At 53.3% G+C, this 15426-nt stretch overlaps 1 protein-coding gene across 1 annotated transcript in view; it reads left to right on the plus strand.

Annotated features, from left to right (window-relative positions):
• Positions 1-202: 202 nt before the first annotated feature.
• The window catches only part of NEK6 (NIMA related kinase 6), an 83917-nt gene continuing 68693 nt past the window's right edge, over positions 203-15426 (plus strand). The window contains exon 1 of the mRNA XM_040225098.1: positions 203-352. The gene's annotated coding sequence lies outside the window, so the exon portion shown is untranslated. The remainder of the gene's footprint in view (positions 353-15426) is intronic.

Genomic DNA, 15426 nt, shown 5'->3' on the forward strand with positions numbered 1-15426 from the left:
TCTGAGAAGAAGGGGAGACGCTGGGCCCGACTCACAGTGAGAGTCTTGGCCTCAGTTTCCCCAGCTTTGAAATGGGGAGGGGTTCCTAGGCTAACCCGGCTGTGGAGAGGGCGCCGCCCGGCGCGCCCCCAAGCCTGCGTGGCGGCAGCGCGCACGAGCACAGGGGGCGGCGCGGTCCCGCGGCGGGGAGGGGCGGGAGCGCGCGCGCGGGCCCGCGCAGGAGGCGGCGGAACCCAACGGCGAGCGTGCGGCTGCGGCGCCGCCAACTCGTGTGGGACCCACCGCTCCCGCCGGCCGCCCGCCGGTCCGCGCTCCGGTCCCCCGGTCGGCAGCCGAGCCCGCCTGCGAGCCGGTGAGTGGCCTGGGGCCCGGGGCCCAGCCGGATCGGGCTGGGGAAGGGGCGGGGGCCGGGCCGCGGGGCCGTCACCCACACGGGCCGAAGGAGGTGCGCGTGCCCGCCTGCGCGCCCGAGGCTCCGCGGGGGAGAGCGAGCGGGTGTGCACGCGGGAGGTCGGGGCGAGCGTGAGCGTGCGAGTCTTGAGTGTGTCCCGGGCCGTGCGTCCGAGCGCGCGTGGGCGGCGTGTCCCTGTGCCACTCCGGGTGTGTTCGCGGGAGTGTGCGCGTGCCTGTGGCCGAGTTGGTGCGTGTGCACCACGGAGCGTCGGGGTCGTGGGGTTTGATGTGAGTGAGTGAGCGGCAAGTGGGCCTGGCTCCCACTTAACCCATTTATTGAGTGTTTACTATGTGCCAGGCGCTTCATGTGAGATCTCATTTTTGTGACCGAGAATGTGTGGATTCTGGGGGGTATGTGCATGCGCGCACACGTGTGAGTGTTCGCAAGTGATTTGTGTGCGTGTTTATGAGGCTTTGAGGACAAAAGCGTACAGATGTGGATGTAAGGGTGTAACTTGTGAACAGGAGTGTGTGAGTATGTTTACTGTGGAGGCCGAGGGCCCCCTTTGCACCCACCAGGCCTACTGCCCTGATGTGCCTGCCGCTGGCTCCCATGCCAGGGAACCCATGGAGAGAAGTGTGCCTGGCCTGGGCACCCAGTGGGTGCTGGGCCATCTCTGGTGAATGAGAGGAAGGGGTCAGATGTCACAGCCCAGCCCGGCCTGGGCAGGGCCACTGGCAGGACCCTCTATGGGGCTCCAGACAGAGCTGGAGCCTCTTGGCCTGGCACTGGAGGACTTGTGTTCAATTTTCTTAAATACTCTTCTGGGTCCCCTGGCTTTATTCTTGCCCCTCTCTGGCCCTGGTGCATTTTTAACCCTTTCCCCAGGCCTGGGGTGCAGCTGACCCTAGGGAGACCAGTGGGGAGACCAGGGGTCCCAGGATACTTGTCTGTGTATGTGGGGGTCTCTCTCTGCCTGCCTTGCTAAGTAGATAGATCTTCATCTAATTTATTTGTATGGAGCCTGGGCTCCAGGAGGGAGCCCCTCAGATGGTGACAAATTGATCATAGCAGGCTTGGGATACAGTCTTCTGAGGTTTGTCCTTGAAGTTTTGATTGACAGGTTTTTTGTGTGTGTGCTTTATAAATGTTGAAAATCTCTGCAGTCGAAAGTCTTAACTGCTTTAAGGCAAACTTTAAAAACTGGAGCTCCCTAGTTCCTCTGGAGTGTCAAAATTCAGCTTGCCTTTCTGAGGGGGAACGTGTCGTCTTAGGAGCTCTGTGTGTGCGCAGGCGAACCTTGGAGGCACATTTAAAAGCTGTGGCATTAATGGAAGAAGAATTTCATTGAAAGGGATGCAGAACCGCCCGAAAGTGCCTGTTCCCCACGCAGCAGCTTACCAAGTGAACTTTGGACGTCTTCTTTTAGCAAACAAAACCTGGAAGGAAACAAAAACGACCCACATTCTTTTTCTTTTTTGTTCTAAAAAATGAAAAACAAAACCCACCTCTGGGTGTGCTGGAAAAGCGGCCTCCCCTTCCCCCAGCAAGGCCAGGCCCTCCCCCGATCCCCCACCCCCAAATAAAATATGCCTGTGGGGAGCTGTGGATGAGTCACTCGCTGGCAGAGAGCCCCACGGGCAAACATTTGGGAAGGTTCTTGCCTAACTTCCCAGAAGAAAGGCCCAGGATTTAAAATGGTCCCTGTGGTTTGTCAGCCTCTGCCCTCCCGTCTACTTCGGAAATGACTAAAAAGTAGTTTCTACCTCCACAAAATAAAGTCTCAGACTTAAGCAGCAGCCCAGGTTGGTATGGGTAGAGGGCCGCTCAGGTTTGAAGAAACGGAGTTCCTGGCTTTGCCAAATGGCACTTCTGGACGCTTCGAACAAGAAAGCAGGGGAAGGGAAGTCACATTTATGAAGCACCCGCTGTGTGCGGGACACTGTTCTGGGCACTGTAATCCTTCCAAAAGTTAGGCTGTGGAGCACAGTTCTGGCTTTCAATGCACAAGGAAATTAAGGCTCTGAGAGCTCAAGTCATGTCCTGGGACCACAGAGAGGAGGTAGAGGCAGAATCCTGTCCCCTGCCTGACTTCAAGCCCATCCTGTTTCCACTGGACCAGGTGCTGAGTGCATTAACATACATACACACTTAGTTTTCACTGTGAGGTAGGGGTTATTATCTCCATTTTACAGATGAGAAAACTGAGGCTCAGTGATGAAATGATGTGCATAATTTTATGAAAGTTACGCATTGTGGCTAATGGCCAGCGTTTATTAAGGGTATTCTTTGTGCTGAGCATGGTACTAAAAGCTTTACATGCCTTATTTCATTCAGTCCACTCACCAACACCATGAAATGGGAACAATCAATGATGTCTGTTTTACAGATGAGGGCACTAGGGCACAGAGAGATTAAACAGCTTACAGAAGATTCCATGCTGATATGCTGTTGACCTTGAATTTAAACCCAAGTTTGACTGAGCAGAGCCCTTCATCTTCTCACTGAACCTGGAAAGTCACAGTGGCTGTGTACCACGTGTCTGGCGCAGTGTAAAGGTTTGGGGTTGTTATTCTGATCCTACAGAGAGGAAGATAAGTTAAGTAACTTGGGCAAGGTCATTGGCTGGCAAGTGGCAAAGTCAGGATCCAAACCCACATCTCTGATTGTAGAGTTGAGGTTCTTAACTTTAAACCAGGTCTGTCTGCCTTTGTCCTGCTGTGGTTGCTTGCTGGTCTCCAGACTCCTGGGAGAGGTCTTACTGAGGGCACTGCCATCCTTGCTCCTACCCTCCAGCCCCTCTGGTGCAGATAACCAACGCCCAGGGCCAGTGCTATCAGATAGAAGGGGCCACAGTTCACATTTCTTCTTTCCTCTCGAAGTGCCAGAAATTGGTTTCAGAAGGGAAGTGTCAAAACAATTGTCAAAAAGAGAAGAGTATTCCCTTCCCCTTCTCAGGTCGGACCAAGCCAGCAAGCTGGAGGGTGGAGAGTGGAGGGCCTTGGTGAGTCATCCGAGATTAAATATGGGTTGGCACCTCCAGTCTTGTGTGGGGAGGAAGCAAGCTAGGACACTGCCCTCAGGAAGAGCCTGGCATGCTGACCCCTGGTGATGGCGAGTTACCTCTGTGGGGCCTGACTCAATTCTGAATATCCGACAACAGCATCGTTTCTACACAGGCTTCTTGTCGCTTGCCGTTTCAGTCCCGTGCCTGTCTCTCTTCCCAGTTCATTTCCAATTTACATCACGGTTTATATGACACTGTACTAGGATGGAATGCTGCGAGCGAAGATCTGTGTGGCTTGGGGTGTGGGGTGTCTCTGTGCATGTCCTTTGGAATTGAAAGGAAAAGGTATCTCTCTCCCTTCTGAGTGTGTTCTGCAAATTGATGAACATTTGCAAATTGCCTTGAGATGCGTTAATTTAAGGTGTGAAATAATAGATCTTGTGCGAAGGCCCAGCCACATTTCTGGCATGGTGGATTTTCTCTCCCGTCTGGCCTGTGATTTAGGGAGGTAAAAATAGTCCTTCTTTCTACATTTTTATCTCTCTCTCTCTCTTTTTTTGCTGATGTCATTCTTAGGAAGCGGTTTTGCCCATGCCACAGGCCTTGCCTTGGCCATCTCTTCAGATGGTGGTCAGAACTTGGAGCTCTGGGGAGAGGGTGCTCGTGGAATGAGGGGTTGTCTGAGTGTTTGTGAAATTGGTTTGAAATGAGCGGGGCAATGGATGGCCCACCTTGGCCAAAGACCCTCAGTGGCTTTTTGGTACTTGGCCATTTTCTCACTTCTGACTCTTGGGTAGTGACAAGATAGTCTTTGGGAAAGTGTTAGTTTAAAGAGGAAAAAATCAGGCCAATGGCTTCATCCATCCCTGCCTGATCTGGGTGACATCCACACAGTCCCTTCCTTTGGCCCAAACTGAATTAAGCCAATGGCCTCCTCTGACTTGACGTCCAGACAGAAGCTGACACTGGGGCAAATCGGTTGGTGGCGTAATTTCCTGTGACGTTCAGTTTGGGAACTTGGACTTGCAGAGTGATCTAGCGTTTTGACATCTGTCCCTCTAACAAGACTTGCTTGTGTGGAAACAGACCCTCATACACAACCTCTGCTGTTGTCTCCAGTTCTGGATTTTTCCACAGACCGCTTCTCTGGTGGTCTGGTGGCAAAGGCCAGGTCTCCGAGCCACGCCTTCTTGGCGTCTACTGCAGGATCACTGCACCCCAAACCAACTTGGCGCTGTAGCTGGCTCTGTGTGGAGGGTGCGGTGGGGGGTGAGTGACGGGCCTGACGAATTGAAAGGTGGCCAGCTGGGATCTGAAAGGCATTCAGTTCCAACGGCCTTGATCCTCGTGGAGCCGGTCTTTCTCTCTCTTAGACATCTGTGTGATGGTGACCTCACAGAAAAGAAAAAGGGGCTTTATGTAGGAATTCCATAGAGTGTGAAGGAATTCGACAAGGGAAGGGGGAGGGAGGCGGCCACTGAGAGCCTGCAGACCCTGTGTTTCCTTGGAGTTGTTTAACCCTCGCACTTCAGAATTGGGCTGGGGGAAGTGACAGTGCTCATCTGAGGAGAACTTCTCGAGGCCCCTGAGTTGAAGTTGAGGCCACTAGTGTTTAGGCCCTCTCTGGTTCCTGGTTGTCCTCAAAGTCTTGGATACTGGGGATTGTCGGGAAGAGACCTGCCTCAGTCGTGTCTGACTCTTTGCGACCCCATGGACTGTAGAGTCCATGGAATTCTCCAGGCCAGAATACGGGAGTGGGTAGCCTTTCCTTTCTCCAGGGGATCGTCCCAACCCAGGGATCGAACCCAGGTCTTCCACATTGCAGGCAGATTCTTTACCAGCTGAGCCACAAGGGAAGCCCTGCCAGGGGACACTGTTACTTTATAAACCACCTTTGGCTCTGATCAGTCCAGGCTGCACATGGGGAATTCAGTAGGCTTGCCATCCAGAGAAGACCTGTGTGCCCATTTTACAGAACAGAAACTGAGGCCCAGGGAGAGGAGGGCACTCACTCACAATCACATTGAAAATGTGAGCTTTGGCACCCAATGAGTGAGGTGGGAGGCTCAGACCTGCCACTTGTGAAGTCAGTCACCTCTGGGGGGCCTCAGTTTCCTCATCCGGAAAACAGGGATGGTGTAATGACCTCATAAAATGTGAGGGAAGAACTAAAGTAGTATGTATAATATGCACAGCATATGGGTAACATCTTGTAAGTGTTTAATGAGAGACTAGGACCTGTTTAATTACCAAGGACCTGCCCAGGGTCACAGGGACGTGAAGGTCATCTCTTTGTCAGAAACATTTTCAGTGCCCCTATATCTTGAGGCCTGAAACAAGGCTGAAAGGGAGGTTGTCAGGGGGGCCCCTCCAGGTGCCGATGAAGCACTTTTATCTGACCATGACCCTCAAAATAGATCATGGGGGAGACAGTGACAATTTGGAAAGACACAGGATTTAAATGTCAGGGTGGCCCTGGGCATCTCAGGAAAATGTTTTGAAATCAGTCTTTTGCCTTCTTGTCTACCCACCACCCCTCCGCTGTCCCATCATGGCGAGGAAAGTGAACCTTATAAGTTTTTGGTGTGTCCTCTTGGAGTTGGAGGGTCTTGGGAGGCCCGGAGAGCTGTGTCAGCCTCGGTGTGTTATTAAGCGAAGCATATGTTTTGTTAATTATTTACACAGTGGCAGCCCCATCAGAGGTCTGTGTGGACGGAGCAGCTGTCACAGACCTGGGCCGGGACAGGTTGTTCTCGGTTGGAAGTTAGCAGGTGGCCCTCTCTGCCAGCAGGGTCCTCACAGAGGGTCTGCACAGCGAGGGCTAAGGGAGTCTGTGTGTTTGGCGCCCTCTCTTAAGCTTACCTTGTGGCTCAGCTGGTAAAGAATCCGCCCGCAATGCAGGAGACCTGGGTTCGAACTCTGGGTTGGGAAGATCCCCTGGAGAAGGGAAAGGCTACGCACTCCAGTATTCTGGCCTGGAGAATTCCCTGGACTGCGTAGTCCATGGGGTCGCAAAGAGTCGGACATGACTGAGCGACTTTCACTTCACTTCACTTAAGCCCCTGGAGTTCCCGCAAGCTGGACTGTCTTCTCCGAGAGGACAGATTTTGTCCCTCGGGACTGGCCACCTTCCTGAGGTGGCTTCTGTGGGCCTTTGTCTAGCTCTTCACATCCGAGACCCTGCCATGGTGGTTTGTGGTGAGGGAAGGGCCTCAGCAGGCTCTGGAGATCTCTGAATCCCATACCTCCCTAGTAGTTGCCTCAGGCTTGAGCTTCACGTGGGCCCAGCCTCTACTTTCTCATCTGGCAAATGGGCCAGTAACACCAGGAGCTCTGGGGCACTGTTTGGGATGATTTGCCTTAGAAATCCAAGTTTAGGATTAGAATTCTGAACAGGAAGGTCCTGGGATCAGAGCTTCCCTTGAGAGGCCACTAAGGATGAGGGACATCACCTCCCTGAAGGGGGAGGGGGCAACCCGACTCGTCTTACCTGTTTGATATAAGGAGGTTTTTTGCTCAGGGGTCATTTTAATAAGAGAAGGTTCTTATATGAAATATTCAGAATCTATAAATCCATAGAGACAGAAAGCAGATTGGTGGTATGGGGGCCCAGGGAGAATGGGGAGAAACTGCTTAATGGACACTGGGTTTCCTTTTGGGGTGATGAAGGTATTTTGGAGTTAGGGAGAGATTGTGGTTACACAACATTAGGAATGTACTAAATGCCCCTTAAGTTTTAATTTTCAAATGGTTACTATTATGTGGAAAAACATTTTTATAAGGAAAGTTTCTGATGCTTAAAAGTAAAAGCTTAAAAGCCTCTCATTTTACAGATGGGGAGAATGAGGCCCAGAGAGAGGCTGTGACCAGCCTAAGGTCTCCCACACAGGCTGTGGCGGTTCTGTGGCTGAAATCAGATCATTCTCTAAGCTTTCAGGCCACGGCTCTGGTCATAGCACCTGGGCCCAGGCTAGGGTGAAAAGTTCGATACGGAAACAGACTGCTCACTGTTGTGTGGGTTGAGTGGACTCCATTTTGTTAACCAGATACGCCCTTGCTGGCTGCTATGTGGTCATCGGTCCACTCATTCACTGAAGAAATACGTCCTGACATTCTGGGTCAAGTGTTAACCCTGGGAGCTGGCATTGAGACCCTCTAAAGGCCACGCCCCTGGGCCTCTCACCACCTGGTAGGGACAGAAGTTGCGTCACGACCCCATTGTGGGTGCTTGGGAACAGTTTGCAGCAGGCACCCTTTAGGACTTACTATATGGGGAAATGGGCGGAGGGGAGCTTCCAGGAGGGAGGGGCTCCCCAGCCTTGAGGGAGACATGAGGTTTGCCAAGCAGGATGTCGAGGCCTGGAGGCCTGAGAAGGCTGAGATAAAGGGCAGGTAAAACTGAGGGTGAGTGGGTGGATGGGGCCGTGGGACGGGGAGCTGGGAGCCTGACTGGGGTCCAGGGTTGTGGGCAGACCCCAGGCTGAGCAAAGCCAGGAACTTCCTGCCACTTCCTCAGCCTGTGAGTCCTTCAATAGAGCCTTTGTCCCAGACACTCACTACATGTTACATTCTGTTGTAACCCTTTATGTGGATTAACTCACTTCATCCTCCTGCAGTTCTGTGACTCAGGTACCGTTATGGCCATCTAATGGACAAGGAAATAGAGAATCCAGGCTACGTGGTTCTAATCACCGTCAGCCTTCGTGTTGTGAGAAGCCTGTGTTGTGTGGCCTGGTCTGAAGGCTGCCATCTGGAAGTGCCCGTTGTGTGGGCTGTGAGTTAGTGGCCAGGCCCAGGGCGTCAGAGAGGGCCTCTGGGCAGCTGGAAGGAAGAGTATGAACCAAGAGGCAAATCGTGGGAGAGGAGGTCCCCCGGAGCCAAGTCCCCCGGGATCTGAGGTTCGGTCTTCATTGCAAGAGCAGGAGTCCCTGCTACTTCTGCAGCCTTACTCTTCACCAGTGTCCCCCATTCACTCTGCCCCAGCCACACAGCCTCCCTGCTCGTCCTCAGACATGCCAAGTGAACTCCTACCTCAGGGCCTTTTCACTTGCTGTCCTGGTTCATGAAACCCTTTTCCTCCTAATATTCCCATGACTTGCTCCTAGCCTTCAGCAGGACACTGAAAAAGTCACTGCTCCAAAGAGACCCACCATCCCCACCCTATCAGAATGAATCCCACGTCCTTCGCTCTCCATTCCCTGGATTGGCTTTATTTCAAGGCCGCTACCCGCCCCTGGTACCGTGTGTTTGTTATCTGCCTCCTAGAATGGACCGTGACTCCATGCGGGCGCGACTTGGTCTGTGGACCACAGCTGCACCTCAGTGTCCAGCACTGCGCCTAGCAGTAGCAGATGCTCAATTAACATTTGTTAATGAATGGAGAGTTTTAAGTGTGTGAGTGGCAGAATCCTCGAAGAATGTTTAGGGACTTCCCTGTTGGTGCAGAGCTTAAGAATCTGTCTTCCAATACAGGGGGCGTGGGTTCGATCCCTGGCTCTGTGGGATCTTATGCCATGGGGCAGCTAAGCCCCCACACCCCAGCTCGAGAGCCCACAACTTGAGATCTTATGTACCGAAAGGAAGAGCCCACGCAGCCAAAAAAAAAAAAAAAAAGAATGTTTGTATGGAGTTACCGAGCTGGTGGCAAAGCTGACTGGCTTTAGGGACTCCTCTTCATTCCTCCCAGTGGGCAGCAAAGGGCTGAGTTGTGCATGACAGAGCCTCCCTGTGCAGAGAGGTTTCTTAGAGAAAGACTCATCCTTGGATTATTCCAAGAAGGAGGAACCTAAACACAGAGGTTCCTGCCCAGAGTTGGGGGGTGGTGGTGTTCTCCTTCCTCTGCCCCTTTTCTGCACAGGTGGCTCCAATTCTGCGGATAGTCTGTAGAGGAGGGGCTTTGGGTAGGATTGGGCGGGCACCATGTCTTAAAGCTGTGTTTTCTGTCAGGCACACTTATTTTTTTAGAAGGCATATCTTTTGGGGGCTTCTTGGGGAAGGGGTAGAGATTAACTCTCCCAAGCACCTCGGGCACAGACATTTGCTGTGGAGCAAATGAACAGGAGCCCCGATTCTGGCCCCATCCAGAAAGCAAAGAACCCTGGGTTGAAAAAGGAGACAGTTCCCTAGCTTGGTATGGCCTTGGTGGGCCACCAGGGTAAGTGGCCCGATGGCAGGACCACTAGGCACCACATGGCAGACAGACTGGAAGCCCACCCCATGTGTTTGGCAGGTCCAGCCAAGTGTAGCTGGATTTAGTTACACCGTGATCTCAAGCGTGGACTTGGAGTGCCTGACTCAGTGTGTGTGCATTTCCTTTGTTCGTCTCCCCCAGGAATTTTAGTGGCCTTTTGTGTTTGTTTTAAATGCCAACCTCCTCAGCCAACCCAAGAGGAAATGAGGACTGGGTTTTTGTGCCAGAGGCTGGGGACAAAGGTGGGGCCTGCCCGCTCTCGATGGTGACAGCACGACATTTGGAGAACACACAAAGAAAATACTTGTACTCGGAGCCAACAACTTTCATTTGCGAATATTTTTATGATCTCCTAGGATATCAGGCGCAATCGTCTATAGGTTGGACACATGACCACTGTTTCCAAACACCCAAGATGGCAGTGGTCTGTAAAAGCATTTTAGTGACATTTGGGGACAGAAGAGGCAGTTTGGGGGAAGGTGTTTGGTTGATGGTGTGTGAGAAGTTCCTGGATGCTCGCATGGCTTAGGGGGTGGCATCTTTGAAACCGCACAGCACTGAAAATTCCGGGACATATGGTCACTGTGATGTGCTAATGTTAGCAATCGAGATATTTAATTACCCAGAAAAACCCCTTTGCCTACCCACTACGGGTTACTGGAGAGCTTTTATTTCTCAGAAGGAGGGTCTTACACAGTATAATTCAGACCAGCAGACAGGGAGTCATTATCCCTCATTCATTTATTAGCTAATTAAGTGATTTATCTGGTCACGCATTTATTCCTTCAATTGCTGTTCATCCAGCAACATTCACTGGATCCTACTCTAGGCCAAGCCTGATGCTGGGTACTTGCAGGGGGTGGGGAATGAAACAGGCGAGCAGTTATAACTGAATCCCTGCTGGGTGCCAGCCCATCGGGCAGTGCTGTGGGCAGCAGGTGAATTAACTTACATCCCAGTGGACATTTGCCGAGCACCTACTATGCGCAGACCTGTGAAGATCCAGAAGGGCACATGACAGCATCCAAGGGATTTGAACTCTAGGCCCATCTTATGAGGCTTTTTTTCAGTCCCGGCCCTCCGCTTGCTGTGATAAACCTGGCCAGCCACCGTTCACAGGCCACACAGTGACGTCCCCGAAATGAACCAGAAACAATCCAGAGGCCCCAGGAACCGACGTGAGAACAAGGCATCCCCTCCACACGTGACGTCTCAGTTCAGCATCTTGCCACCACCCAGCGTTCTGAGACAGAATGTGAGATCTCGTGGTTGGCTAAATACATAAATATTTTATGTCTCGATATTCTGAAAATGAAGCCCAAATGCGCAGAACTGCAGCACATCAGTGCCATAGATCATATGTTATAATAATCTGATGACATGTTGTTTAAATATTTATGGGCTGATGTGACATGACAATGGCGGGAGAGAGCAGAGTCGTGGCCGATGCTGGGAAGGAGGGAGCAGATTCGCCCGGTCCCGAGAAGCGCGTGCGATGCTCGGATTTCTCACTGGGTGATCTGGGGTTTCATGGCCATGGCACTGGCTGTGTGCTGCGTCCTGCACTCACATCACCTCACTTACCCCTCACAGCAACCCCCTCCAGGATGGGACTTTTATTAACCCCAAGTTACAGATGAGAAACTGAGGCCCACGGCAGGTCAGATCTGCCCCAGGGCACACAGCTGGGGGTGGCCCAACAGTGTAGTCTGAGCTCTTAGCTATTGTGAATTCCGCTCTCTTGGTGACGAGTCGTGTCAGAAAAGCATGGTTGACCCCAGGCTCGGTACCAACTGGACTTTACAAACTGCAGAAAGGAAGGGGATTCTGTAAGAGGTCAAGTTGGAATAGAAACCGCAGGACTACCCCAGGAGGGGGCGGTGGTAAGGTTAGGCCCCTGCAGCCAGGAGCTGGCTTGCGGGAGGGGCTCAGGACGAGGCCAGTGGTAAGGTTAGGCCCCTGCAGCCTGGAGCCTGGCATGCAGCAGGGGCTCGGGATACGGCCTCCACCTTGTTTTTGTTCCCTGTTGGCTTTGCAGTCATTTGGGGAGGTCACTGCTGACTGTCCTGCTCTAGTGTTTGTGCCTCTGCTGTTCCCACTTCCTGCACTGTCCACACCGACTGGCCAGGGACACCCCTCCAGCAAGGGAACCCCTTCAGTCTCCAGTAGCCCCAGGAGGTGAGTCAGGGGGTCCCTGCCTTACAGATGAATGGCCCCTGCCCGCCTCCCAGAGCCATCCCCATGCTCCTGCCTTTGGGAGGCAGCCTGCCTATGCCAGCTCTTCCCTCCACACCCTCCCTGCCTCTCTGTTGGACCGGCCCCCGCCGCCTGATGGTGCTGCCAGCGGTCCTGCCCTGCGATCTAGCTGATCGTCACCTCCCTCGCCTGGTCCACAAGACAACAATAAGTGACCAATGATGGGACTTCAAAGGACAAGACCTGGAGGCAGGGTAGGTAAGGGGTGGGGGCCCTTGTTCTAAGAAGCTCCTTAGGCAGTGATGGCCTTAGACCTGGCAGCGGGGTCTTCTGGCTCTGCCGAGGCCCAGGGATGTCCCCAAGGGTCAGTAAGCAAATGGAAGGCAGGGGCAGCTATGTAATTTGGGGGCCCCGTACAAAATGAAAATGTATGTCCCCTTGTTCGGAAAGCAGGAAGAAAGCTTTTTCCTTCCCTTTTCAGTCTCTCTCCCCACCTGCTGTGATGTTTTTAATTTGCTATTTAATGTCACGATACCTTGGGCACAGGGACCCTCACAGGGTGAATACAGATCCTAGCAGATGCCATGGCCCTACCCTGTGGCTCGGCAGCAGGTGCGCCTGACCTCACCTCTCGCCGTGCCTGCACCCAGGCCCCTGTCGAGAGTGGAGAATGTCAGAAGTTACTGGGAGTTGGGGGGTGGGAGGATGGGAGCAGGCAGCTGTGGCCCTGGGCAAGGCAAGACCACTCCAGCTCTCCAAGCTGAAGCTCCACACCCCCAGCACGTGCAACATTGTTCCCTAGACTTCACTTAGAAAATGCAAGTTCAAAGATAAAGTGGGGTTTCAAGAGAGTGAACACAGAGCATGAAACCCCAAGCAAGGGGCTTCCTGCTGAGGACAGGGCCAGATGCGACGACGTGGCCACTTGCCCATGAAGCTGGCCCTGATGGGAGGACTGTAGCCTTTCAGAAAGAACAAGGTCCCTGTGTCGGGTCTTGGCCCAGGACTGAGACCAGTCTTACTGGAAGGGAAAGTTCTGCTGCAGGTCCCTTCTGCAGACCGCTGGCCCCGGATGTGACTGCTCTCCCGTGGCCTGCTGGCCTCCCTCCTCACCCTGGGCCTCTTGAGAAGGACACTTCGTGATCATGGGCCCCCTCGGAAATGCCCCCCTCCCTGCTGTAATCCCTTCTGTCGTTGCCGGATGTTCCTGCATTGACAGACCCATCCCCTCCAACTTCCTGAGTGACAAGGGTCAGAAATCAAATGATAAGGTTGCTGACCTGCTTCCTCGGGAACAACGCCAAGCAGGTGGTGCCCCAGAGATCAGAGGGGGCTGGGCACTAGAGTCCACTGGCCACCCACACTGTTCCCAGCCCTGGAATCGGGGTGGGGGGTGTAGGGGGGCGGTGGCGGGGAGCAGCTTCAGGACGTTTGTCTGGCCACTCCCAAAAACATGAATGAGGGAGGCTCAGGAAAGTTAACTAATGCTTAGTACTCAGTACCTACTGTGGACCAGTGATCTGACCAAGTGCTTTATCTGTGATGCCTTAGTTAACCTTTGCAACAGTTATAGGCTCCCCCCCATTTTCCTGACGAGGATAACTGAAAGATTCAGAGAACGAATCCATCAGTACAAAGCTGTAAGCCACTTGGTTTGAAAATAGATTTGAACCCAAGCCCAGATGACCCCTCAAACCACTGCTCTGCACACATTCCCGGGCACGGCTGGGTGGCTGGGTACCTGCCTGGCTGGGACACTGCCCCCATTGCTGTGTGTGCATGGGACGGGCAGGGAGCTGGACCCCAGCGGCTGCTGTCTGCAGGCTCCTGCCTCTCGGAAGTCACCCTTCTTGGCAGGGAGCTGTCCTGAAGCTGCAGCTCCATCTCTTCTCCTCCAGGATCCAGCCAGCCCTGGGGCTACTCTTAGGATCGGAGAAGAAGGCGGGAGAAGGTGGGTTAGACACACTCGGATGCAAGTCACACCTCTGCCTCTTGCTCACCGTGTCTCCTTGGCTTGTCGCTTCCCACTGGGGCCTCGGTTTTCTCACTGCAAATCAAGGGGTAATTTTAGTTCCTGTCTCTGAGGGGTTTTTGTGACCCCATATACAAAACGGGCATTCAGCAGTTGGTGGCTGTTTTTGTATTGGTAATTCATGACCCTGTGGGGTGAGGACTGCATCTTGGTGGCACCTGTGGCCCTTGGGAGCACCTCTCCATGTTGGGACACGTTAGAAGTCCCTCAGCCCAGAGCCACCCTCCCCAGGGAGTTCATCCCTTTCTTGCTTTGCTTGGTTATTCATCAGTTCCACAGATCTGGACACTGACCTAAGATGTATAACGATCAAGAGACAGGACGGAGCTGGCACTTCTGTGGGGAGAACAACCAGAAAACAAGAAATGGGGGAAGTAGGTCACTGACCCAGGGGTTGGAGACAGATGACCGGGGGCCGTGGGCTTGGGGGCTCAGTGTCCCCGGGCTGCCTGGTGGAGTGATGGTCCCCGAAGTCTCCCAGAGAAGGCAGTTGCTGGGGATTTAACATGCTACCTGTCGTTCAAGGTCCCCACTCTCCCAGGAGGCCTGGGTCGGCCTCTTGGGGTCGCTTTACCTCCGGTGTCTTTGAGAATGTGGTTTTCCCAGTTGGGAGGTAGGAGCGTCTCTCAGGCTCCCCCAGGACTCTCACCGGCTCGCTCTCAGGGCTACTGGTCCCTGGGGCCACCCGGGGAAGGCCCTGACCAGGTATTATCGCACTGACTCCCCTTGGTGACCCCGTGACAGGTTCTTTTGGTCCCATTTTACAGACAAGGAGAGGAGACTGAGTCGTTTGCCTAAGGGCTTCACAGTCGGTCTGTGCCTGAGTCAGGATTTGAACCCAGGCCTTTGGCTCAGAGAGCACACACCCTAAACCACTCAGCTCTACTAGGAATGGCCTACTGTGTGTCTGAGCGGTACTGAGACTAGAAAGACCATCAGTGCTCTAAGTGGACTGAGCAGTGACCATTTCCCAGGGAGCTGGGTTTGCACTGACTCCTGGCTCCCAGGCTGTGAGGTGGGTGGCGGGTGAGCCTTGTGTTAGGGATGAGGAAGCTGGGGCCCAGAGAGGTTCATGGCTTGTCAAGGTCACTCAGCCCCAGGCAGCCTGACTGCAAGATCACTTGCTGTGCCCCTCCTTCACCTTGGCTATGTCCATCCCAGCTTTGACCTACATACATATTTTGCATTTGGACAAACTAGAGCCCCCCTGGGCTTCCCAGGTGGTGCCAGTGGTAAAGAACCTTCCTGCCAGTGCAGGAGATATAAAAGATGTCAGTTGCATTCCTGGGTCAGGGAGATCGCCTGGAGGAGGGCATGGCAACCCACTCCAGTCTTCTTGCCTGGAGAATCCCATGGACAGAGGGGCCTGGTGAGCTGTGGTCCATAGGGTCGGACACAACTGAAGTGCTTGGTATGCACTTACAAAGCCCCCAAGATAATTCAGCAGTGTGATCCCAAACTAGGGAGAGAGTGAGCCGTTTGGCTCATTGTGGAAATGGACACCCCATCCACAGTGAAGTTGCATTTGAGATGTCACTGATTCTCAGGGCAGGAGAAGCCAGGAGAGATTGACAGTGGTTATGATGGCCTACTACTAGACTATGACG

The sequence above is a fragment of the Oryx dammah genome, unplaced genomic scaffold (assembly GCF_014754425.2).
Source record: "Oryx dammah isolate SB20612 unplaced genomic scaffold, SCBI_Odam_1.1 HiC_scaffold_25, whole genome shotgun sequence".
Lineage (NCBI taxonomy): Eukaryota > Metazoa > Chordata > Mammalia > Artiodactyla > Bovidae > Oryx > Oryx dammah.